Genomic DNA, 24428 nt, shown 5'->3' with positions numbered 1-24428 from the left:
TATGGGACAGTTGACTGGCTTTCTAACCTAAGAACTTTTGAGGACACTAGGCTTAACATATTAATAGTGTTTGTTTCATAGGTTTAAGCGAAAATATAAATATTTTAAGATTTTGTTTTTCTAGGCAAGTTTAGATGTCATTAAAAATTTCAGTTTCAAGACCTTTTTAGTCTGGGTTTATAGTTTCTTCAACATGGTATCTCATGCCTGCAATTTCAGCACATTGGGAGACAGAAGCAGGAAGATTTCCCAAGGCCAGGAGTTAGAGACCAGCTTGGACAACATAATGTGAGACCCTATCTCTACAATTTTTTTTCTTAGGCATAGTGGAACACACTTGTAAGTCCTAGCTATTCCGGAGACTGAGGTAGGAGGATCACTTGAGCCCAGTAGGTTGAGGCTGCAGTGAGCCTTGATCACACTACTGCACTGCAGCCTGGACAACAGAATGAGACTGTCTCCAAAAAGAAAGCTCCACATTCTTATTAATTTCTATCAGTTCCATATACTAGTGACCACCCAAAGTTCTTTGCCAGACATAGTTCTAAAAGAACTCCCCTTCCCATCATGCCTTCCACTTTTTCAACTCAATGTCTAAAACCCTGAATTCATCTGGAACAACTGGCATTGATGGGATAACATCTTTGATCTTTGCTGCAAAGTTGGATCTTGGCTCAACTGAGGAACCTTAGTGGGTGTTTGTCTCTCAAAACTGGTTTTGATCTTTAATCTTCTCTCTTTCAACTCCAGAGCAACAAGTTTGCCACCCCTGTCAGGCCTTTGATATCTGAAATCCTCTGTGTACTCCTACCCTGATTTCTTCCTGAAACCACCCAGTTCTTGCACTTATCTCTTGAAGTGCACTGGCTAAAAGAGGCCAATCATAGCCACCATAACCTAACACTTGGGCTTTTTCTAATTCTAATTATTTCCATCTAATAATTTCCAGGGCAATAGACTTGGAGGTATTTACCTTGCAAGTATCTGAGTTCCACCAAATGTTTCACGATTGCATAACATGAACCATAAGCTTCTCAGTCTGATATCAGTCTCTTTGCCACCTGTCTCCTAATTGCTAAACCAATTCCATGTATTCAGCAGGCTTCACTTCGATGCATTGGAGTAATACTACAATAAAGCTCAAATCTGGGTAAATTCAATGTTATTTTTTTTTTCTTACTCATCTTAATTTTAATAGGTGGTAGGGCAAGTTTGAGGAGGTGAAATTACCAGCTCCACACAGTCATTAAGTAATCCACATCCCTTGTAGTTAGCGTTCCACCTTGGCATCCTCTCCATTCAACTGGCACCTGAAGAAAGTGATTAAGAAAGTGGTTAATGGCAAATAGACCATACAAAACCTTGGTATGCTACTTTTCTTATGTCATGGTCACATGAACTGCAAGGGACACTGAGAAATGTAATCTGAGTGTCCAGAAAAACTAAGGAAAGTTTTGGGAAAATTACTCAGCTTCTTCAACACATAGATGACTGAGATAGTCTGCAAACTTGTTTCCTGCTTTTACTTTCTTCCATTCTAAAAACAAGCCAGGCACAATGGCTTGCACCTGCAATCCCAGGAATTTTAGTGTCTGAGGCAGGAGGAATGCTTGATTTAATCCTCAAGAGTGAGGAGTAGGGTGTATGATAGAGTGAGCACCTGTCCCTTAAAGGCTAACAATTTTCTTTAAAGATAAGTTCATAGTCTCATGCTGCTGCTCAAACCCCTGAAATATTTGGGGTTTGCAAATAAAATGCAAATAAAGTAAAACCCCATTTTATTTGCATCAAAGACAAGGTCATTACAATGGCCTGCAGCACCTTACATGTTCTGACCCCACTACCTCACTCTGCTCATCTCTACAAACCTCTTGTCTCAAATCTGCTATAGCCACACTAGCTTTATAAATATTCCTCAAATAAGACAGCCCAGCCTGGCCTTAGGATATTTATACTGTGTATTCACTCTGCCTTGAGCACTCTTCTTCCAAACATCTGCATGTTCACTGTTTCCTTTAATCTGTTGCTCAGTTGCTCAACTCTCACCATTCCAATGAGACCTACCTTCTCTAATTCCCCACAACTAATCGCTGAACTTCAGAATCCTATATGCTTGCTGTTGTCCTCATTAGTACAGTATACCAAATAGTTTCTCTTCTCACTGGAAGACAATCGATAGGATTGTACTTTCTCATTGGCCCTCTTGTTTGGTTGAAACCACATCAGGAGTCCTTGCCAATAACCTGTAACTAAAAGTAAGGTGTGGCCCTTCCCTTCCAGAGTTCTTAACTGCCTGGCTGGGGCCTTCTGAGCTCTTCTTTCACTCTGGCATGGCAGTGGCATGCTTGAAACCATGGCACTGCTAGGGTTTCTGACTTGTAGATAACTTATTTGCTAAATTTATTATTTGTTTATAATGGCAAAATACATGTTTATAGGACAGCGATTCTTAGGTTTTAATTACTAATTTAAAGCTCTTAAAATGTCTGACAAGTAATAGATTTCCCTAAACTTATCAAATTGATAAATGAATAAAGTGAGCCTGAAATCCTACTTAATGAAGAAATCAATAAAGGATGCAAGAATGTGTGAGAAAAGGCTTTAAGGAATAGTTGGCGAGTATGACAAAAGAGATGCATGGAAATTCAGCAAATGGAAAAAAACCCCTGGTATGTCATCAGGGAAAGACAATGAGATATCACTACATGAGTTAGAATAGCCAAACTTTGGAACACTGACTGTGCCAAATATTGAGGATTCATTCATTGCTATATGTTAGTGCAGAAGTAAATGTGGGTTTTGCCACCACAATCACTTCTGCACCAACCTAATAATGCTAAATGGTACAGCCACTATGGAAGACAGGATGGAAGATTCTTACAAAACGAAGCACTCTTACCATATAATCCAGCAAATGATCTGACTGAAATGAAACATAAATGTCTAACTTACTCAATTTTAGTCTGTTGATTATAGCAACTTAGCTGCTGTTTTTAAATACCACTAACCCATTTTTTCCTTGATAATGTTAATGAAGGCTTAACCGTAAAGCAACTCCCTTTGCTGAAGAATAGTATTTGCTAAAAAAACAAAATCGCCATAAAATTTTAAATGTTTAATATTTTCATATGTATGCGTATTTGCACAAATGTATGGGAATCTTGTTTAATAACAAATCTTCAACATCAGACACAAGTGTCTAGGAAAAATTGTATACATAGGAAAATATGGAGAACTACATTTTACCTATGTCCTCTTCAACACCCAATACAAAAATGATCATCTGAATGTTAGAAATATGGTACTTCCTTCATCACACACTAATTTTTTCAGGCATTGGTGTTAGTGTTCCTTCAAATGGTCTTGTTATACGTTAGCCCAACGTGGGAAAATGCATGTAGGAATGTTAAAGTATAGCCATATTTTGTATGATTATATTTGTAAATCTTTAGATCAATTTGATGCAAGTTATTCTCTAGTAGGACAGGGTATTAGATCAATTTTCTAAAGTATACCTTCATTTTTTTCCTGAACTGTCTACAATGATTTGCATTCTATTGTTCCTGCTGTTAGCTGACATCTACCATAATATCTGACTAGTTTTGTTCTATTCTTTCTTAATGTTCTATTTCTCCTCTTAATTGCCCCTTTTGTACCTCTAGTCTCTAGTCTGTATGTCTCTAATACATAGAGGTACCAATTTTACAACCCCCAAGGCTTGTCAGGTTAAAGATTAATGAGCAGACTATGCCCAAAGGCTTTGGAAAGGTTAAGCATAATTACAAATGGGTATTTTATGCAATGCTGGAGATGTGCAAGCTGTTTTTCAAAAAAGGGCAAGAAAAAAGGTAATGAAACTTATGGGATTCATGTCAACTCTTGTGTATGTATATAAAAAAGGTTTCTTTAAAATGAGAAATTAACATGCTAACTGGAAGAGGTTGTTAAATCCTGCCCTTTTATTCATGATTGTAACACAGGTGCGCGCGCGCACGCACGCGCGCACACACACACACACACACACACGCACACACATTAACATATAACAGAATTGAGAACAATCACAGGTTTGTATTATCATTGACTTTATAAAAAGCACTTTTTAATATTTAGAGTAAAAAAATATGGCTTGAAATAGCTGAGTGTTACTATTGAAACATAGCATTCAGAGAAGGAATATGTAGTTTCCACTTGAAATTTTATAGCTCGCCATGAAAAGAACTACTTTCCATGGAAAGTAGTTCTTTAGAGGTTTAGTTTCACAATTACTGTGAAATATAAGTTGAACATCTGGCTATCCCAGCACCACAAAGATGGTATTAGGATTACAGCAAAATTACTATATTATATATACTAATCCAGTCGGTGTTTCTTACTAATTATAAAGTGTTACCAGGGTTAAAACACTCCTGTTTAAAAGTCGGAAAGCTGTTGACCTAATTGGAGGTAGTTTTCTCAAATGCTTCAGAACAGGGGGCCATGCTGGATTTAACTTTGCTAAGGAAAAATAATTGATCTGTAAGTGTTGAGTTGAAAAGTGAGATTTTTGCTGAAAAAGATTCAAAGTTAATTCACTTCCTTTAAAGCATTTATTCTCTGCCTAAAGTCAGCACCCTCCCTTTGTCTACTACATTCCTTCACTTCATTCAACATCTTTGCAGTTACCTCTCATGCTTACAGCAACATTTTTCTCTGTATACAATGATTTCCATCAACTTAAGAACATGAAAGTTTTCATTTAAAGTGAGAGCGGCAGGAGGCAGCCAAATGCTTAGGCAGCTGGGGAAGATCCCCAGTGAAACTCCTTCTCCAAGCCAAGGAGAATTTAAAACCTGGAAGCCAAGCTACAAGTTAAATCCTTGGACTGGATCGAGAACTTGTTTTCTCATTTGGCATGCTTTTCTGATCCCCACCTTTCACCTATTTTACATATATCTACACTTTTCTAATGGACTTTCTATACTGCTGTGCCCAACTTTGAGTGATACCTTCACTTTAACCTTTTCTGCACACTCTCAAATTAATCAACACTCCCCATTCTGAGTCCAAAGATCCTGGACCCAGCAACCAAGGGGAGATTCCTGCCTTCAGGAAGGGGGACCAACACTGCATGCCCTCTGCTGAAAGCTGTTTCATTGTTCAGTAAAATTATTCTCCACCGTCTTCACCCTTCAATGTCCCGTTGTATCCTCATTCTTCTTGGGCATGGCACAAGAGCTCCAGAACAGCTGAACACATGTACAAGCTATAACATAGGCAAGCTGGGGAACATCTGCATGGCCGAGGAGCATCCAGGCAGGGTGTCACTGGCTGGGAAGTCCCAGGCTTGCAAAGTGACTAAGAAAAATCCTATGTGAAAAGGAAAAACCAAAACACCTCAATCTTGACCCCGTTATTCCTCTTTATATAACCCCATTTAACTCATTTTCTTAACAGTAAAATTTCTTGAAATACTTGTCAACTTTTTCTTTCTAGTTCCTTTCTTCCTAATTTGTTTTAAACTCACTACAATTAGGCTTTCAAAACACTTCAAGTAACGGCTATTTTCAAGGTGCCCAATGATCTTCTGAAATTCAACATTCCAGTTCTCCTGTTCTTTGGCCTATTAGCATTTGGCATATAATTTCCTCTTTCTAAATACATTTCCTTCACTTGGCATCAAAGACTTCCACAAGTAACTGGTTTTACCCACATGTCCCTGGTTGTTCCATTATATTCTCCTAGCTTATTCTTTCCGAGCTCCTAATGCTGTTTAGGAATGCCCTAAGACAGTCCTTGAACTTTTTCTCTCCTCTATCAAAACTCTCCCTTGATAAATTAATCCAGCTTCATGTCTTTAAGTATCACTTATATACAGATGACTGTGATGGCAATGATTTCTGTTGATCAAATATCCATGTTGTACCTCACATAATCCACATCCTTTGTGGTGCAGTGAGCCCATTTCATTGGATTGGCTATCACTAATGGGTGATGTCAATTTCCTAGGCCAAACTGAAAGCTTTATATAGAGAGAGTCCTGAGGTGGAATCAACTTAGATATAGGAGTCAGAAGCTTAGAAGTAAGCTGCTTTAGGGAGAATGTTGGGATAGTTGACATTTGGATGAACAAAAAATAAGTGCAGAGTCAATTTTTTTCTACAAAATGTCAGATGATTAATATGTTTAACTTACAGGACGTATGGTCTCTATTGTAGCTACTCAGCTATGCCATTATAGTAAGAAGTAGCCACAGACAGTAAACGAATGAGAATGGCTGTGCCCCAATAACGTTTACTAAAACAGGTGCCAGGCTGGATTTGGCCTACGGAGTGTTGGCCAACTCTTGCTTTAAGCCACTGAGACATTGAGGTTTCTTTGTTATCACAGCATTTATCACAGCATGTAGCTTCGTCTATACTTATTAATCAAACCTCCAAACCTATGTTTTCATTTCAGACCTCCAGGGAGAGGGAAGTCAAATTTGGGAGGATATCTAGGATGGGATTTTTTTTGGACCCATAATTTTATTGGTCACATACAGACTTCATGGTTACAATTAACAAAATGCTTTTACTCAGATAAATATATATATATTTTGTTGTCTTTTTTGGCAATGCAATTTCTATATAGATGAGGTAGCTACATAAACTGAAGGCTCAGCTTTGAATAACAAATTATTACAGAAAAGTCATGCTAACAGTACAGGAGAGAATACGTTGTATTTAGAATCTGACCTGTGGATAAATCCAACACTTGAAAACTAGCTTGTGCCAGCCACTCTCAAAGGCTGAAGTGTGGATTGTGAGGGTGTAATCACATAGAAAATGAAATGTTTCTATTATCAGCTACTCAGAGGATAATCATTAATGACAACTATCTGCTCTCCCAGAGAAAGTTTGGATTCTGCCCTTATAATCCCAGTATTGGAAGTGAAGCTGAGCAGTGATTAATAACGAATGATTCAAAGGCAAATATAGTCTAGAACAAGTTCCCTCCTTTACTTTTCTGGAGAGTATGCTATCAAAGTTGCTTTCAAACGTATGTCTGCTGCTCCACTTCATCCCACAAAATGAAACAGTCTGCTTTTCCATTTCAAATTACCAAGTAGGGCTATCATTACCAAGTTCAGGCACAGCCCTGGGCACAGCCCTGGGCACAGCCATGATAAGAAACAATCACATTTTGTAATGGCTGAAGATGCAGGTTCCCGTCAAGCATGTTAAGTCCGAAGCAGAAGTTCTGAAACTTTAAAAATCCGTGCCTATTTAATACGTAATAACCTAACTTGTGCTAGCCTGACTCCATCTTAGCTGTAAGCTCCAGCCTAGCTTCTCCCTCCCACAGCCCCCTCGGGTGCATAACTGGGTTGTGCTATACTCAGAGCCTTGAACCGTTGAGGTTTGGAGCACACTGTTCTTAGTACCTGTAACCTTTGTAACTACATCCTGTTTGGCAAGCACGCCTGCTATTATGAATACCTCTCTTGGTGATGGATGGATTGTATGGGAAGTCCTCCCTACTACCCCCCTTGATGACTGTATGGAAATACTTAGTAACCAGCAATTATGGGAACCTCCTGCCTCCTGGTTCCCAGCCTCCTACTAACTTGCTTGTTCTGCTTCTGTAAAAATTCCGCTTCAGCTAGGTGCCCCCTCCCATACCTAAATCAAGGTATAAAAGGAAATCAAGCCCCTTCCTGGGGGCCAAATTTTAAGCATTAACCATCTCCGTCACTGGCTAATAAAAGAACTCCTGAATTAGTGCTCAGAGTTTGGTGTTTTCTCTAACTCACTCAGTTATTTGCCACCAGGTGCAGACGAGGCTTGTTCCTGGCTCCCCAGGGGAGGAGGCGGACTATAGGGGAGGCACCCCCTGAGACGTTCCAGGGCTCCTTAGGCCACCCCTTGCCAGAGGAGAGCAGATGGACTCCCGGCATGCTCCATCAAATTATTCTTCCGAGTCCCTGGTCCTGCTCCACGGAGAAGGTAAGTCAGGCCTGACTTGGTTATTCCTGGAAGTTACAAGGGTCATCCAATTACCAGGACACTGGAATTGACTAGGGTTGACTTGGAATTGATTCCTGTGGCCTTGGGCTTTGGGTGTCCCAGAGTCCCTGATCCTGGTTCTGGTTTTTGAACTCTGGGTGTCTGAAGTCCCTGGTTCTGTTTCTGTTTTTGGACTCTGGGTTTTTAGAGTGTCTGGTTCTGTTCTACAGTCTGATTTAGAGAGGTTTAGCCCTAAAGAGGGCACCCCTCAGGACTGTCACCACTCCAGAATGCTGGAGGACAGAGTCCCCGGTTTGTCTGATTTAAGAGATTTCTCTAAGACAAAGACTTCAGCAGGATTCCAGCTGCTTACAAATGCTAAAAGACTACAGTAACCTCTAAATGAATGTGTGCATGCATGTGAGTTCATGGGGACCTTAGAGGCTTGCGTCTAAGAATCCAGTCTGTGGCTCCATGGCAAAAGCTATGGAGTCCGAGTGGACCCTAACCTGCGGTTCTGTGGTAACCTCGTGGCTTAACGACAGCATCAGACTAGACTAGTTCTGATGCAAGTCGGGGGCTTATACTTAACTGTCTATGCCAAGAGGCACCCAAGTCTCTGTAAGGGGAGTGGCCAGGCAGGCATCTGAGTGATCCCAACACGGGACCCCATCCTTGTCTGTCGTTTTAAAGCAACCGCAATCATTTGTCTATCTCGGTGCCTTAGCTACCTCACAGTTCTGTAGGTCTTGTGTTTTGCTGTTTTGCTCTCTGTTAATGTGTGAGTTGTATGTCCTGTCATTACTGTCCAAAGCGGTTAGGTGAGAATTTCTTCAAGGCCCTCACTAAAGACCTCATTCCACCAGACACCATCTCGCTTATCTGTTGTTTGGGCTGGTCTCCCCGAGGCTGTATTTTCGGTCAGAAGGATGTTAAGTGTTGCTACGGGAGGGTTTGCACTAAGCATTAGGAGGCTTGTTCCCCCGTTTGGGATTTTTGGCATAATAAAGGTTGCTGGAAGTTGGACTGTCATAAGCCATGTCCCAGTGACTGGTGTGATGGTCCCATAGACCACTGGTAAATTCAAAACACCCATCCTGCTAATCCCTGGCCCATCTTTTCTGTCATCCCACCACTTTTCCTGTACCTTTAGACAAGCCCCTGTTTAAGGAAAACTGTGCCTTTTTAGCTCTACAACTTTTCCACTCCTATAATGCCCCTGGGTGGAAACTCATTGCCAGGTGCTACTGGTGGGATCATTCCGTTGGTCTGTATCCTCCTCATCCCTTATCCCTTACCCCGGACTCGCCTACCAAAAGAAATCCCCGACCACCTCTAAGACCACCAGGTCCCCGTAAGTACTTCCTATAATGGGATCTGCCTCCTCTCAACTCTCTAAACCCCACCAGTGCATGTTAAAAAAAAATTCACCTTGGGCTTCTTGGGAGAGCACAGAGTTTGCTTACTAAAGGCAGGCTCCAAACTCTGCGAAGTGGAGTGGCCAAGCTTTGGAATGAGATGGCCCCCCTCCGGGTCTCTGAATTTCAAAACAGTTCAGGCAGTGTAAAAGGTGGACACCCTAGTCACTTTCCCTGTATTAACCAGTGGCTGGACCTGGTCCAGAATCCACCCCCACGGCTCATCTCCTGTGGTCTCCACCTATCGCCTCCAGACTGAGGTCTCAGCCAGAGGAGGCTGCCCCACTTCTCCCCGTAAGGAAAGCACTACACATGTCTGGTGGCAAACGCTCAGTCCCATTTTTGGTCTTTGTCCCTTTTTCTATCTACTTCTAACCTGTACAACCAAAAAGCTCAGAATCCACCCTTTTCTGAGAAACCTGGGGTCCTGACCTCACTGGTTAAGTCCATACCCTGGACTCACCGATCCCCTAACCCTTTTTACATCTGAGGAAAGGGATTGTATGCGAAGGGAGGCCAAAATGTTTGTCCTTAGTTCAGCCAGTATGCCAGAGGAAGGAGCCCGAGTCCTCCTAGAGGAGGTTTTCTCTTCCACTTGGCCTGACTGGGACCCAAATACCTCGGGGAGTAAAGCTTTGGACAATTTCCACTGGTATCTCCTTGCGGGTATTAAAGGAGCCACTCAAAAACCCATGAATCTGTCTAAAATAACTGAAGTTGTCCAGGAGCTGATAAGTCACCTGATGTGTTTTTAAAATGCCTCCAGAAGTCTTATCAAATTTACACCCCATTTAATCCAGCTGCTCCCAAAAACAGCCGTGCTATTAATTTGGCATTTATGGCCCAGGCAGCTCCTAATATTTGAAAAAAGTCACAAAAACTTAAAAAATTTGTTAAACATTTCCCAACTCCTGAAAATAGCTCAAAACGTTTTTAGCAGTGGAAATCATAAAAAACCAAACAGGCTTCTCTGGCAGCTGAAAAGGCAGCTAGCAGGGCATCAGAAAGGCAGGCAAAAATCTTAGTGGCAGCACTCTAAGAAGTTAAACATGGGCATTCCAAGTTGTCTACAAGCAGTAACGGCAACCACAAGTCTGGTCCGGGAGGCTAATAAACTAACCCTGGGCCAAAACCTTAACCCTCATGGCTCCTCATGCCATTAAAACATTGCTGTGCGGCGCCTCTGGAAAATAGATGTCCAATGCTCGCATACTAATCCTGCTGTTGCCAGGCGCCTCACCTAACTTTCTCCCCAACAAGGTGTTTAAATCCAGCCACTCTACTCCCTAATCCAAATTTAACTACCTGTCAATGAGTGCCAAGAGCTATTAAAGACTATGGAAACTGGCCAGCCTAATCTCCAGGATGTCCCCCTGAAAAAGGCAGATGCCACCGTATTTACGAACAGTAGCAGCTTCCGGTGCTGCTGTCACCAGAGGCATTCTGTGGTCTCAGGCTTTGCTGGCTAAAACATCTGCCCAAAAGCTACATAGCCCTCACCCAAGCTCTCAGGTGGGGAAAACAAATGTATTAACATCTATACTAATAGTCGGTATGCTTTTGCCCCTGTTCATATCCATGGAGCCATCTACCAGGAAAAGGAACTAGGTCGGTTGGAAAGACTATTAAAAACAAAATCCTGACCTTATGGGAAGCCACGTGGCTTCCCCACCAGGTGGCTGTTACTTACTGCAAAGCGTACCAGAAAAAAACATGGCTGTTGCCAGGGGAAACAAAGATTTGCAGCCCGCAAGGTGGCTACACTCCCAGTTGCCCCATTAACATTGTTGTCAGCTATTGCATTTCCACCTCCTAGCCTGCCCAACTGCCCCATCTACTCCCCAAAGAAAGAAGTGCAAGCAAGCAAGCATCTCAAAATCTCTCATCTCCAGGATTTAACTGCCCAGGTAGCCAACGGCCTTATGGCCTGCGCTCAGGTAAATGCCAAACAAAACCCAAAATCTAAACTGGGCCACCGTCTACGGGGATGCAGTCTGGGGAAAAATGTAAAAAATAAGCCTCACAGAAGTCAAGCCACACCTGGCAGGATACAGATATCTCTTGGTAATAGTAAACACTTTTTCTGAACAGACTAAGGCACTTGACACCAGAAACAAAACTGCCTCTATGGTGGTTAAATTCTTAAGAAAGTCATCCCTCGACATGGGCTGCCATTTGTATAGGGTCTGATAATGGTCCAGCCTTCACCTTGTCCATAACCCAATCAGTTCAGAGCTCTGGACAGGTAAAACACATAAATCGTACCCTAAAAAGTACTCTTACAAAATTAATCTTGAAGACTGGTGAGGGTTGAACAAACCTCCTTCCTTTAGCCCTCCTTAAGGTTAAATGTACTCCCTATGAGGCAGGTTTCTGTCCTTTTAAAATCATGTATAAAAGGACACCTCCTGTACTATCCAGGTTAAAGGACACCCAAATAGCAGAAATAACCCAAACTAATCTGTTACAGTACCTGCAGTCTCCCCAACAGGTTCACGACATCAGCCACTTGTCAGGGGAAAGCACCCTAATCCAGTTCCTAACCAAACCGGGCCCTGCCACTCTTTCTGTCCTGGTAACCTAAAACCACCTGCAACCAGTCTTTACTCACTGTCGTAAACTACTCAGTTTCTTAACAGGCACCTAACTGCACTTAGCTGGCCTGCACCTCAGGGCTCACCCACTGCTTCACTAGAACTAAACCCGAACCTGTCCTGTGTGTGTTAGTCCACGTGCTTCCCCAGGTCTATGTGTACAGCGAACCAGAAACACACCTCCTCACTCCTCTGCGGCTACACTCCAGGTTTTGCCGAGGTGTTCCCCTCATTAATCCCATCCTAGCCAGTCTTAGTGTGGCTGAATCGGCAGCCACTGGCACTGCAGCCCTGGTCCAGGGAGAGACTGGACTAACATCCCTAATGTAACAGGTAGATTCTAATTTAAAAAATATCCAGTCTGCCATAAAAATGTTACCTGCCCAAGTAAAATCTTTAGCTAAAGTAGCTCTGCAAAATCGCTGAGGCTTAAATCTAGTATTCCTCTCCCAAGGAGGTTTATGTGCAGCATTAAAAGCTGTTTTTATGCTAATAAGTCTGGAGTCATTAAAGACACTCTCCAAAAGGTCCAGGACAATTTAAATGGGTGCCGGCAAAAGTGGGAGAAAAATACCCCATTGTTCCAAAACAGGTTTAACTGAAGCCCATGGTTAACTAATAACCGGGCCAGCGGGACCTCTTCTCCTCCTGTTAGACTTAATTTTTGGTCCCTGCTTATTAAACCAGCTCCTTACTTTCATAAGGCAGCACATAAATTCTGTCAAACTTTTGTATCCCAGAAGCCACTATAACCCCCTTGTTGTAACTAAAGAGTCAATGCTTTAACTCCCCAAAAACACAAGTGGGGAATGTAATAACCTAACTTGTGCTAACCTAACTAACTCCATCTTAGCTGTAGGCTGCAGCCTAGCTTCTCCCTCCTTAGCACAGCCCCCTCGGGTGCATAACTGGGTCATGCTGTACTCAGAGCCTTGAACCGTTGAGGTTTGGAGCACAGTGTTCCTAGTACCTATAACCATTGTAACTACATCCTGCTTGGCAAGCACACCTGCTATTGTGAATACCTCTCTTGGTAATGAATTGTATGAAAAGTCCCCCCTGCTACCCTCAATAATTGTATGGAAATACTCTTAGTAACCAGCAACTATGGAGACCTCCTGCCTCCTGGTTACCAGCCACCTCCTACTAACTTGCCTGTTCTGTTTCTGTAAAAATTCAGCTTCAGCTAGGTGCTCCCTCCCATACCTAAATCATGCCCCTTCCTCGGGGCCAAGAGAATTTTGAGCTTCCGCCGTCTTTTGGTCGCTGGCTAATAGAAGGACTCCTGAATTAATACTCAGAGTGTGGCGTTTTCTCTGTAACTCACTAGGTTACAACAAACCTTTTAACATCCTCTACTTCTGATTTAAACATACTCTATTTCAGGAATATTAAGAATTTTCCCCATGTTTTTAAGTCATGCTTGGTAATGACCATATTATTGACATAGAAATTCTAAACTGAAACCTGCAACCTGTTTTAAAAGACTGCCAACTAAGCTAGACCTTCACTGATGTAGGGGATCAAAAGAGCTTTATACAACTTAGCTCTATTTTGAATACTTTGGCAAGTGCAGCTTAGGTGTTCATGACACTATCTCATAATTTCAATATTGGGAAATATATATTTTTTGAAGATCAAAACTAGAAACAAAACAACCGCTTTCATCTGTAATAGTTTATTTTCATGTGCTTTTAAGAAATGTTGATACCATAATTCCTTTATTAGTAATTTCATTCATTTTATTCAAGTAATACCATGATAAAGAGAAAATGCTATTAAAAGGAGAAATTGGAAACTTTCTGACCACCTTATATCCAGGTGAGAATGCATTTACTGAGGCTTTGTTACTGAGCAGACTTCAACACAAATTATGTCTACAAAATAACAAACATTGGAGAAGTCAAACTGATATTTTAAAAGTTTGCATAGTTCCTGTCCCTAAATTAAAATTTTTCTTTCCTGCTTGAGTTTTTGCTGGTGTTGTCCTAGGAACATTTCTACTGACAAATCTTTCCATTTAATAGGCTTTAATGGTAAAACAAGATGTTCACTAAAGGAAGTTATTTTCCCATCATAAGATTAATGACTAAATGAAAAAAGAGGAGAGAATAAGTGTATACAAAAAGACTGAGGTGGGGGTATAACATACGCTACTGCTTGGGTAGATACAATACCTTGGAAGGCCATGTTCAAGCTATGGGATAGAAGAAAAGAGCACATGCCGGTATTTAGGCAATTCACATTGTTATCTCATGTGGCCTTCCCAAACTGATCAGTATCTTTCCAGATCATACAGAGATACTAAGGTTGAGAAAGTGCTGGAAACTTTTCCCAAATTGTTTACATCAATAGTTGAGCCTTCTGAGTGACATAGGATCTCATATGACAGTATTAAAAATCTAAATACCATAATTCATCCCCACAAATTTCAAGTTTAGCGCTTGGTCTGTGTTTATTTTTTATAAAGCTCCACAACTTGCCCAAAGTTTGAGAAACACTGACATGCATGGATAGCAAGTAGCAATGACAGGGTTCCAAAAACATTTTTCTGTGTCTAAGAACTCTCTAGGTTTCAACCAAAACTAGCATTAGACAGAAAATTGATATAATTTATAATCTGCTCATTCGAACATTGTCATTGAACATGACATTAAACTTGGACGTTAGACCTATCTTCCATTTTCTTTTTTTTTTGAGATGGGATCTTGCTCTGTCACACAGGATGGAGTTCAGTGGCATGATCACAGCTCACTGTAGTCTTGAACTAACTCCAGAGCTCAAGCCATCCTCCTGCCATAGCCTCTTGAGTAACTGGATCTACAAACATGTACCCTCAAACCCAGCTGACTTCTAAAAAACTTTTCGTAGAGATTGGGGTCCCACTCGATTGCTCAGGCTGGTCTCAATCTCCTAGTCTCAAGCAATTCTTCTGCCTGGGTTTCCCAAAGTGTTGATATTACAAGCGTGAGTCACTGCACCTCGCCTGTCTTGACTCAAAGCGGAAGTATTCCCTAGGTCCGGCACTTGTTGTAGGTTTCTGTTTTACATAGACACTATACTAATTCATTTCATTACTACTTTGCTATACGCCTAAATTTAAGTAGTTCCAAAGTTTTGTTTGGTTGCAATATTGAAGATAAATAGAAATGTGGCTTCTGTTTTGTCCAGGGAAGCTTGAACTGCCATCGATATGATTGCTTGCACCAAGGAGACTTAGAGAAGCTGAAGCTTTGAGGTTTTATGGTTTTACCTATTCCCCCATTGCACATACTGAATTCATTAGCACAAAGATTTAGAACTCCGGCTAATCATCAAAAGTAATGCATTGATGCACTGGTCAAGTAAATTCTGCTACCAAAGGTTTTTATTTCCTCAGTAATTATTTATTGAATTGTAATACCTTACCTTTCTCAAATGAGAAACTGAGTATGAATTTTTCAAAACAAAACCACTTACAACTTTCATGATTCCAAAATTGTTCAAGCAAAATTTGCAAATTTAAGTATACTAGGTCTGGTAAAGATAAAACAATAAAATAAGAATATACTATGCTTTCTGTACCTTGCAAAAGAAATTTTAATCTCTTTTAAAGAAAAGCAATAGTTTTAGTCTTTACATTTATAAATCAAAGACCTCATGATCATGGAGTTCAGCCTTGTATTTCTCAATTCAACAAGCTTATTGGACGTTACTGTTTGTACATTTCACTTAAATATTCTGGGTCTTTCAAAGGTAGATAAGCATTTCCTGGCCTCAGAAAACGTGTATAATTCACTGTCTTAGGTCAATTTATTGGAAAAAGCAGCAGTAGCCAAATCTTAAGTTTCAAAAACTGTCTGATAAATATTTATAACATGGATCTAAGACAATTGATACATCCATTTCACCATCAGAGATTGGAGCTGGAATTGTTCACAGTGGATCAGGAATGAGACAGTGGAGATAGTGAAGGAGTAGCAGCAGACCACGGGGCAAGCATGGAGACCGGACCTTAAGAGACAGGGAGGGTCGGAGATGGAAGCAAGAGCCAGGGACACAGGATAATGGTAGGCAAGGAATTAGTATGCGAGTACAAAATGCAGAAAATAACATGCGTAAGGAAAAGGAAACCTAATTTTACTTAAGGGATAGAACAGCTTGCTTCTAAATGGCTAACACATGAGAAGTTAATGTTCAGAAAAGCTGACAAATCCTCACAGAAAATTGAAAAATCTGCCAATTAGGAAATTGATCATTTGAAGCACTCTTTTGCTATTGTTAAACAGCAAAGAACTGGTCTGTGTTCACAATGTAATACGAAAATTTCAGGAGAGCTGAGTTCCAGTTCTGTCTTGTCAGTAGATTTTAGACACGTGTGCCACAAAACCTATGAGTTTTAATTTTCTCCTCTGTGAAATAGTTCCAGGAAAAGTACAGTTTGGGTGTACAGTGGGATGAGAGATTTTAGTTCCAAGATTCCATGACATAGCAACATATAAATATATAGCACAGGATCAAATAGGAAAAGAAAATAAGATCAGGGCATTGTGCATAGGCCATAGACCAGGTAAGCAGAGAAAGTTATTACAGGATATGCCATGGAAGAAGCAAGATTTAATCTGATAATGAGACTTCTAATCGTTTGGGGGGAAATGCAAAGGGAAAGGCATGAGAAGAAACAAAGGTATAAAATGTGTTTTGGCGATTGCAGTGGTTCAACGTGGCTTAAGAGAACTTTACAGAGGAAGAAAAGCTAATCAAGATTCAAAGACTAGGTTCGGGGTGCATGTGTTACCGTTGAGGACTAGTTTTTTCTAACATGACCATATCTTATTTAGAGTGGAATCCCATGTATGTAGTCCTAGTGTAACCTCTTCTAGTCCAGACCTGTGGTGTCTCCAGCCAATCAATCATGGCTCTTTCCCACCCAGTCTCTCAAAAGCCATCTCCACACAGGCAGCTGTTACCAATGCAAGAATATGTACAGAAAAGTCAAAATCTATTTTCTATTGTTGCGTTTGAGAAACTAAGGGGATAGCTAAGGTAAAATGGAGCCAGAGTTGTCATTGGACTCGGAACCTAAGGAATGAGATAAAATAGGACGGTAAGGCATCTTCCTGGAACATTAGAATACTGGTAGTGCCCATATGAGGAAAGAGCTGAGGATGCAGATAAGAGGGGATTTTATTAGGGCTCCTTGAATTCAGGTAGAAGCAGGGCATATTCACTGGGACTGAACCTTATGGCATGAGAAGAATTTGAACTGGAAAAGGAGCAAAGACATTTTAGTGGGAGTAAAAAATATAATCAGAGTGGGAAACAGCTGCGGTATCTACAAGAGTAGATAGTAAACTCAAAGCACACTCTTCCTAATGGGGACTTGGAAAAAATGAGGCCCCTGACTAGGTGGGGTTGATGATGGGATGCCCACAGTCACCTCCTAGTCTCCCAGGGCTTGACCGTCTTCCCTTTTCATCAACATACTGAGAGTGGCCAGGGAAGCAGTTCCTGTTTAAGCAGGGTGACAAAGGAGACGAAAGAGTCAGTGTGAGTCAAGGAAAGAATGCATACATGGGAAAGGCCCAAGCATAATCTCGGCCTGCTTAATTCCCAAGCATTCATGGAGGGGTTAGTTTATGGCATTTGCCTTTGATATGCATAACGCCTGCTAAGTTATACTTCAGTAAAATACTACATATCGTACAAATAAAGCAGGCATTGTGTGGGATCCAAGGGCATTTTTCTGAGTGGTGGTGTTTTGGTCCTGGTTTTGTATTTACTCCTCATGATGTGGAGTTAAACCTGTGGGCCCCTCAGAATCAGGGCCTGCCATTTCTGTAACTGGAGATAATGGTTTAACTCAGTGACTCAGCTCTTTTCATCCTCAATTTACAGAAAGAAAAAGGCTTTCCCAAGTATGTCTGAGGGCTCACTAACCAAAAGTGTTCACATATTGAAGGTACAGAAGCAGCCTCCATCCTCACCTGAATTAAACCCTCAATTCACTGTGAGGCCATCTCTAGGTAACTTTGCTACATTAAACCCCAGAAAAGGTATATCTGGCACTATACTTCCAAATTGTAATGTTCATACTTGAGGGTTTTTTGTCATTGTTAGGTCACGAAAGTATAGAAGCAAATAGAAACAATAAGTGATAATGTAATCAATAGCTAAGGTGGGTCTGTGATGTTCAAATGGCACTGCACTAACTTATTTTTCTTATGCCTTTGTTTGGAAAATAGGGTGAGTAAAAACAAAAGAACCCAACCTGTGCTATAGGTTGTTATCATGGCACCTGTGTTTCAAACATGGGTGATCAGGCATCAGAAGCCTTACAATAACAGACATGAAGCAAGGTGCCCAGATACTTGGGCATCTGCATCCTCAACTCTTTCCTCATATGGGCACTACCAGTATTCTGATGTTCCAGGAAGATGCCTTATAGTCCTATCATCCCTATGGTAGATAAACTATAACTGGTCTCCTCAGGGTAGAAAAAGAATAAATGGGCTTGAATGCTATTTGCTGAAGCAAGGTCACCATGGCTGAATAGTAATTGAAGATGCATAACAGCCAACAGAGACATTTGGTCCTTGGCTGTCTGTAAATTAAGGTATTACATTTGTAAGATACTGTTTTTAATTCAGTTTTAATATAATTGTGTTTACTCAATCAGAGTTGTTCGACATTGTAATTTCTAAGTTCTAATCTGTTTTTTAAAAAGGCAGAGCAAGCGTTGATTGTCCTCATTAAAGTTTGAACAGCAGCTGTAAAAGCAGCGTGATGGAGCTGAACATGAGCTTAGGGGGAAGAAATAGGAAATGGTAGAACCAGACGATGGAACAGGAAGTTTTTACACCTGATCTAAGTCACCGTCTTAGTCTGTTTTGTGCGCTATGATAGAATACCTGACACTGGGTAATTTTTACAGAACGGATTTATTTCTCATAATTCTGGAGGTTGCAGTCTGGCACCCCCACCTTCTTGCTGCATCAAACCATGTTGAAAGGTGGAAGGGAAGGAGAGCATGTGCAAGGGAAGTGGTCCAAACTCAACATTTTATCAGGAACCCAGCGAAAACTAAGCCCCTTCTATGATAGTGACATTAATTTATTCATGAGGGCAGAGTCCTCATACATGATTACTCCTTAAAGGTCCCACTTCTGAAAACATTGCACTGGAGATTAGGTTTCCAACACATGAAATTTAGAGACACATTCAAACCATAATAGTCACATCTTGGGTTAATTTGCTGGGAGAAAAGTCTCTGTAAAATGAGCATGTGTAACAAGGTGGTACGTGACAAAGTTGCTTACAAGCTAGAAGGATTTATAAATGGCTCAAAGGCAGCAGTAGGGAGAGCAGAAATTCCAAATGTCTGTAAGGAGGAGAGAGGTACTAAGATAAGCATGTATGAAAAGTGGTACCAAAGTTTAGAAAAGAAAAACAAGTGCTGGCAGTTGGAAAGGACCTGAGGCCTGTGAAACCAGTTTTAAGTTGAATGTGCTGCCCTCCCCCACACCCCACAGAGTCTTTCTATAGCCCAGGCTGGAGTGCAGTGGCACAATCTTGGCTCAGTGCAGCCTCCGCTCCTGGGATCCTGGGCTCCTGGGCTCCAGCAATTCTCCTGGCTCAGCTCCTGAATACCCGACATTACAGGTGCTCACTGCCATGCCAGTTAATTGTTTTGTATTTTTAGTAGAGATGGGAGTTTCACCATATTGGCTGGGGTGGTCTTGAACTCCTGATCTCAAGTGATCCACCCTCCTTAGCCACCTGAAGTGCTGGGATTACAGGCATGAACCACCACACCCAGCTGTTTTTCTTCACCTTTCTCTCAAAACATTCTTTAAAAAAAATTCATTATGACCTGGCAATTTGATATTCAACTTAAACCAACCTAATCTCTGAATTAGTAAATAAAATAACTTGTTGACCTATTGCATTACTATGCAATTAGACATATGATTAGTCAGTAGTCCAAGATGAATGGAATGTTACAGTTAATAACTTTAGGGTATCATGGACCGTTAATGGCCTTTGGAAAGAAATACTACTCAAGCTTCAAATTCCAGCTGAACTCTGCATGGTATAAGGGCAAGAGAACTTTGACCAGATGAGTCCCTTTCACAAGCACATGTCATGCTGTGTGGATCCGGCTGTGGAAACAGTTTGCCAACCTTATCTTCAGAAACACATAGTCGGTGTTCAGACAATAATGAATGTCAAAATAATACATAACTTTTCCTTGGGTGATTCAAAATGCTCTGGCCAGAAAATAGGCATAATGACCTTTCTGGCATGTTTCTCATTAATTGTCCTTCAAACTGAGAGGTATTTTCAGAAGATTGCTTGTGCTGAAAGATCAGGGAGCAGTGAACAGTGTGAAAGTACAGATTTGGACAAAATCGTTGTAATACACTACACGAATGAAAACAAGTCCATTCCTGGCACTGGAAAAAGCTCTGTATATTATGTTACTGCTATGGTATTCTGAGCATCCATGTGCAAAATCAAGATTTACATATAATGAGGTGCATGTTTCCTACTTCTCCCTCTATCCTAGTAAACTTCCAGCCCTAACTTGAAACCAAGAAGATAAAAGGCTCAAAAGTTCAGAACCAGAAAAGTTGGGATAGAAAATGATAGTCCTTGTGTGGATATAGGGAAAGAGTACTAGAAGAAAAGGGTCACCTATGAAAGGCAACAAGGTGGCAAATACAGCTCCAATCCCCATATTGCCTGCCTCTCCTGCCTCCCTTCTAGACAAAAGGAAATTATTGGCAAAGTGATAGTTGTAACAAAATATCTCATCAAGGGAAGATATGGGATCTAGAGATTGAAACACGGCTTTGCATCCTGGAAAATGAGTAATGAATGGTAGGCAAACTTGTAGTGAAATAAGCATGGTAGAGGAAGACTAGCCTGTGCAAGCTGTGGTGAGGCAGAACTGAAGCAATAAGAAAATGACTTAGCAAAGTCTAAAGTGTGTTTTTTTTTTTTTTTTAAAACTTCCTCGGCAGGATTCATTAAAACAGTGGAGAAAAAAGGTGTCCTGGAGAAGGATACATGTCGATGATCCCTCTGGTTTATTTCAAGAAAGTATTTAAAGATTGTTTACCTATCTCAATATTCTTTATTACTGAGATTTTGTTTATATTGATTTTAATAGGTTTTGGCTTGACTTTTTTTTTTTTTTTTTTTTTTTTTTGTAAATTATCTCAAACCCTCTTTGGGAATTGACAAGCATTTTAAAGCATAGTCCAATCTTGGTACTTACTATATTTTTTCAAACTAGGAAGATAGAGATGAAAATAAGTTTTCACTTAATTTCTATTATATATCCTGTGTATATAAAATCCATATACATTTTTATTTTGAATGTTTGCATATATACCTTACGACAGGAAGGTGAATGTCTGACTCATCAAAAAATAGTTCATAAGTCAAGTATTTAAGGTTAGCTACTTCACATGAAGCTTAAGGGAATAAGTATAATGCTAGCAGAAACAAATTATATTTACAGTCATTCAGATTCTCAAAGTGTGAAGAACAATTCTGCAAAAGTTTTAGAATTGAGATTTTAAGATAAAAGCTGTCTTCATATCGGTGAAATAAAGCCACATGTGCTACATTTTTTTTTTTTAATGTACATTCTTCAGAGGCCTAGGGGGCAAAACAGGTGTTTGTACTACAGAAACTCTATAGAGGAAACTGCTTGTTTGCCAAGGTAGACCCATCAATGTGAAAAAGACAACTGTGTGGAAAAAATTTGACAGAAATTACAGAGAATAATCCTGCTACAGCACTAATTCTTAGGAATCTTACCATAAACCAAAGCCTTTATACAAGCTTCATGGGCATTTCCTCCTTAGATTTCCCAACTGCCTTGTGACAGGCTCTGAGACGTTGTGTTGCTTGTCTGAGGACATGTAGCTCATCGGTTGTGGAGCCGGCATTCAAATTCCAGTACCTGATTCTAGAGTTCATCTTCACCACAAAATAACTAAAATAATGAGCAAAAATAGAAACAGGGTGAAATGGGGGGAGAGAACAGTCTCCCCTTTCTAGCAATGTTCATAAATGGAAATGCTTATGAAGGAACAGTGTTGAGATTATGAAAACATGTAGCTATATTTCCTGAGGTACCTATTAACCTATTAAAATAATTGATTAACCAATATTGACTATCTAGTAACTTGAGTCAAGACACATGTTAGCTGTTGAAGATACAAGAAATGTGTCTATTTGACTTCATCTTTTCATAAAAATCCTTCAGGGTCTCCCTGGTACTTCAGGAAAAAAAGAGGGAAGAGCATTAGGGAAAAGAGCTAATGGATGCTGGCCTTAATACCTAGGTGATAGGCTGATAGGTGCAGCAAACCACCATGGCACATATTTACCTATACAACGAACCTGCACATCCTGGATGTGTACCTCAGAACTTTAAAAATTTTTTAATTAAAAAATCCTTAGTTTGACATTAAGTCCCTTCATGATCTAGCTTTACTTTGTGATAATGCTCTTGGAGCCTGTTCTCAAGCCATTCTGAAAGTCAAAGGCCACCTGCGATGTTTTGGTAAATGTCTGTAGGCTCTTCTCTCTGGCAATCTTTCTCCCCAGTGTACCGTTCCTGTTACTTTTTGACTGGCTAAAGCAACCCCTTCAAAATTCAATTGAAACATATCTTGTAAAGTCTTGCCTGAGAATAGGCATCCTTCCTTTCTGTTCACACAGCCTCTCACATTATCATTTTCAGTTTATTTTTCTCCACCGGGTAACATTGAAACTCCTTTCAAACAGGAACTGTCTTTTATCTTTTGTGCTCAGAGCTAACCCTGGCCATAGCAGCCATACAGATATATTTGTATTAATTTATATAAGAATGTATTAATTTATATATTAGCTACTTCATAAAACCCATAATTTATCAACTTTAAATAAAATAGAAAATGAGAATACAAATAGCAGTATTTTACTTGTTCTTAATCTTTTTAGTTCACAAAGGATTTGAGGCATTTTACAAAAATACATTAATACAAAAGAAAACATACAGTTGAGTCAGAACAAAGAGAAAATAATGAACTCTGGCATTGAATAGGTAAAAATGCATGACATACTGTATTATAGAAGAGAGGGGATGGGAACCCATGTATATGGTTTCTAGTGACCAAAGAAGGATCTGAATGAGGTCAGATCAGTTTTTCAGAAGCAGAGCTATTCTTGATTTGTAAACTAAACGGAAATTTCTTACTTGGTTTTGCATAAAGAGGATTGTGTGATAAAGAAGCTCAATGTTTATGGTTCTTTACACTGCATATAACACACTTCACATTGCTCTTGCAAATGAAGTCTTTCAATTGAATTCTTTCAGTGTAGGTCAATGACCTAGTACGAAATCATAATTCAGTAAAAGCAAGCCTAAGAGGGGTGGAAATAAGCCTGGCCAACACAGCACATAGACCCTTGATGATTATACTTAATTCAAAGGTAACAGTCAGGACAACTGGAAGAGCATATGCTGTGTGGCCTTCAGGAAATATTTCACAAATATTATCTCAAAATGGGAATTTAATAATCAAACATCAATAAATTTGAGTTTATATTTGGCAAGAACCTGAAAAAAAACAATTTCTGTTCTGTATGACTAAAGCACATATTTTACATTCACTGTCGATTAAGAATAACAAGCATGAAATAAGTCTAATGAAGGTTTTTGCCTTGAATGTATAGCTAGTAAATGATATTTTAAAAGTATGCTTAGTGAAGTTAATTTTTCCCTAGAAATTTGTCCTGGGTATACATTAGGAAATAGAAAACTGGGAATTTGACAAAAATGGTTCTAGGACAAAACAAAACCAATGTTACCTCATTCTGAATGTTTAATGTATTTATCTTAAAGCAAAATCGTACATATGTTCACATGAAATGAAGTTCACATGGAATTTCTAATGACAATTTTACTGTTATAGTCTCCAAGATGAGCTGTAAACTAAAACTTTATTAGGGAATATGTTTAAAAAGCATATCTGTAAAAGGACCTAATTTTTAAAATATCTTATTTGTGCCTATTAATAAGGTTATAGAAAGTCCTGAAAGGTTTTCTCTGCAACACCAAGAACATTGTGGGTGTGCAGTTCTCTTCAACTTTTAGGAAAACGGTTCCAGTAGTCAAGTTCAGATTTCTGATAGGTACAAGATCAGCTTTCAGAAACACAGCACAGTTACATTAGTGAAGGTGCACAATCTGAAGATTTCTGCCAAAATCCACATGGTTGGTAACTGGTGGTGCTGGGACCAGAACTCAAGTGCAGTATGTTGCCTTCTCAGTATTTAGTTACTCTTTTCCCTACCTGAGAGGACTCCTTCTGGACTATGCAGATGAGATGAGCCATAATCAGTCAAAATCAATTATTACATCCCATTTCTCTGGCAACAGTGACTGATAGGCAGCATAGCCTCCCCTC

At 40.1% G+C, this 24428-nt stretch overlaps 1 long non-coding RNA gene across 1 annotated transcript in view; it reads left to right on the top strand.

Annotated features, from left to right (window-relative positions):
* Positions 1-24428, top strand: part of LOC119468598 — a 154193-nt gene that overhangs the window by 9312 nt on the left and 120453 nt on the right. The window contains exon 2 of the long non-coding RNA XR_005197302.1: positions 7793-7967. This is a non-coding gene — a long non-coding RNA (uncharacterized LOC119468598). The remainder of the gene's footprint in view (positions 1-7792; positions 7968-24428) is intronic.

This window comes from Cebus imitator, unplaced genomic scaffold (assembly GCF_001604975.1).
Source record: "Cebus imitator isolate Cc_AM_T3 unplaced genomic scaffold, Cebus_imitator-1.0 Scaffold453, whole genome shotgun sequence".
Taxonomy (NCBI): Eukaryota; Metazoa; Chordata; class Mammalia; order Primates; family Cebidae; genus Cebus; species Cebus imitator.
This window is presented reverse-complemented; position numbering and strand designations above follow the sequence as displayed.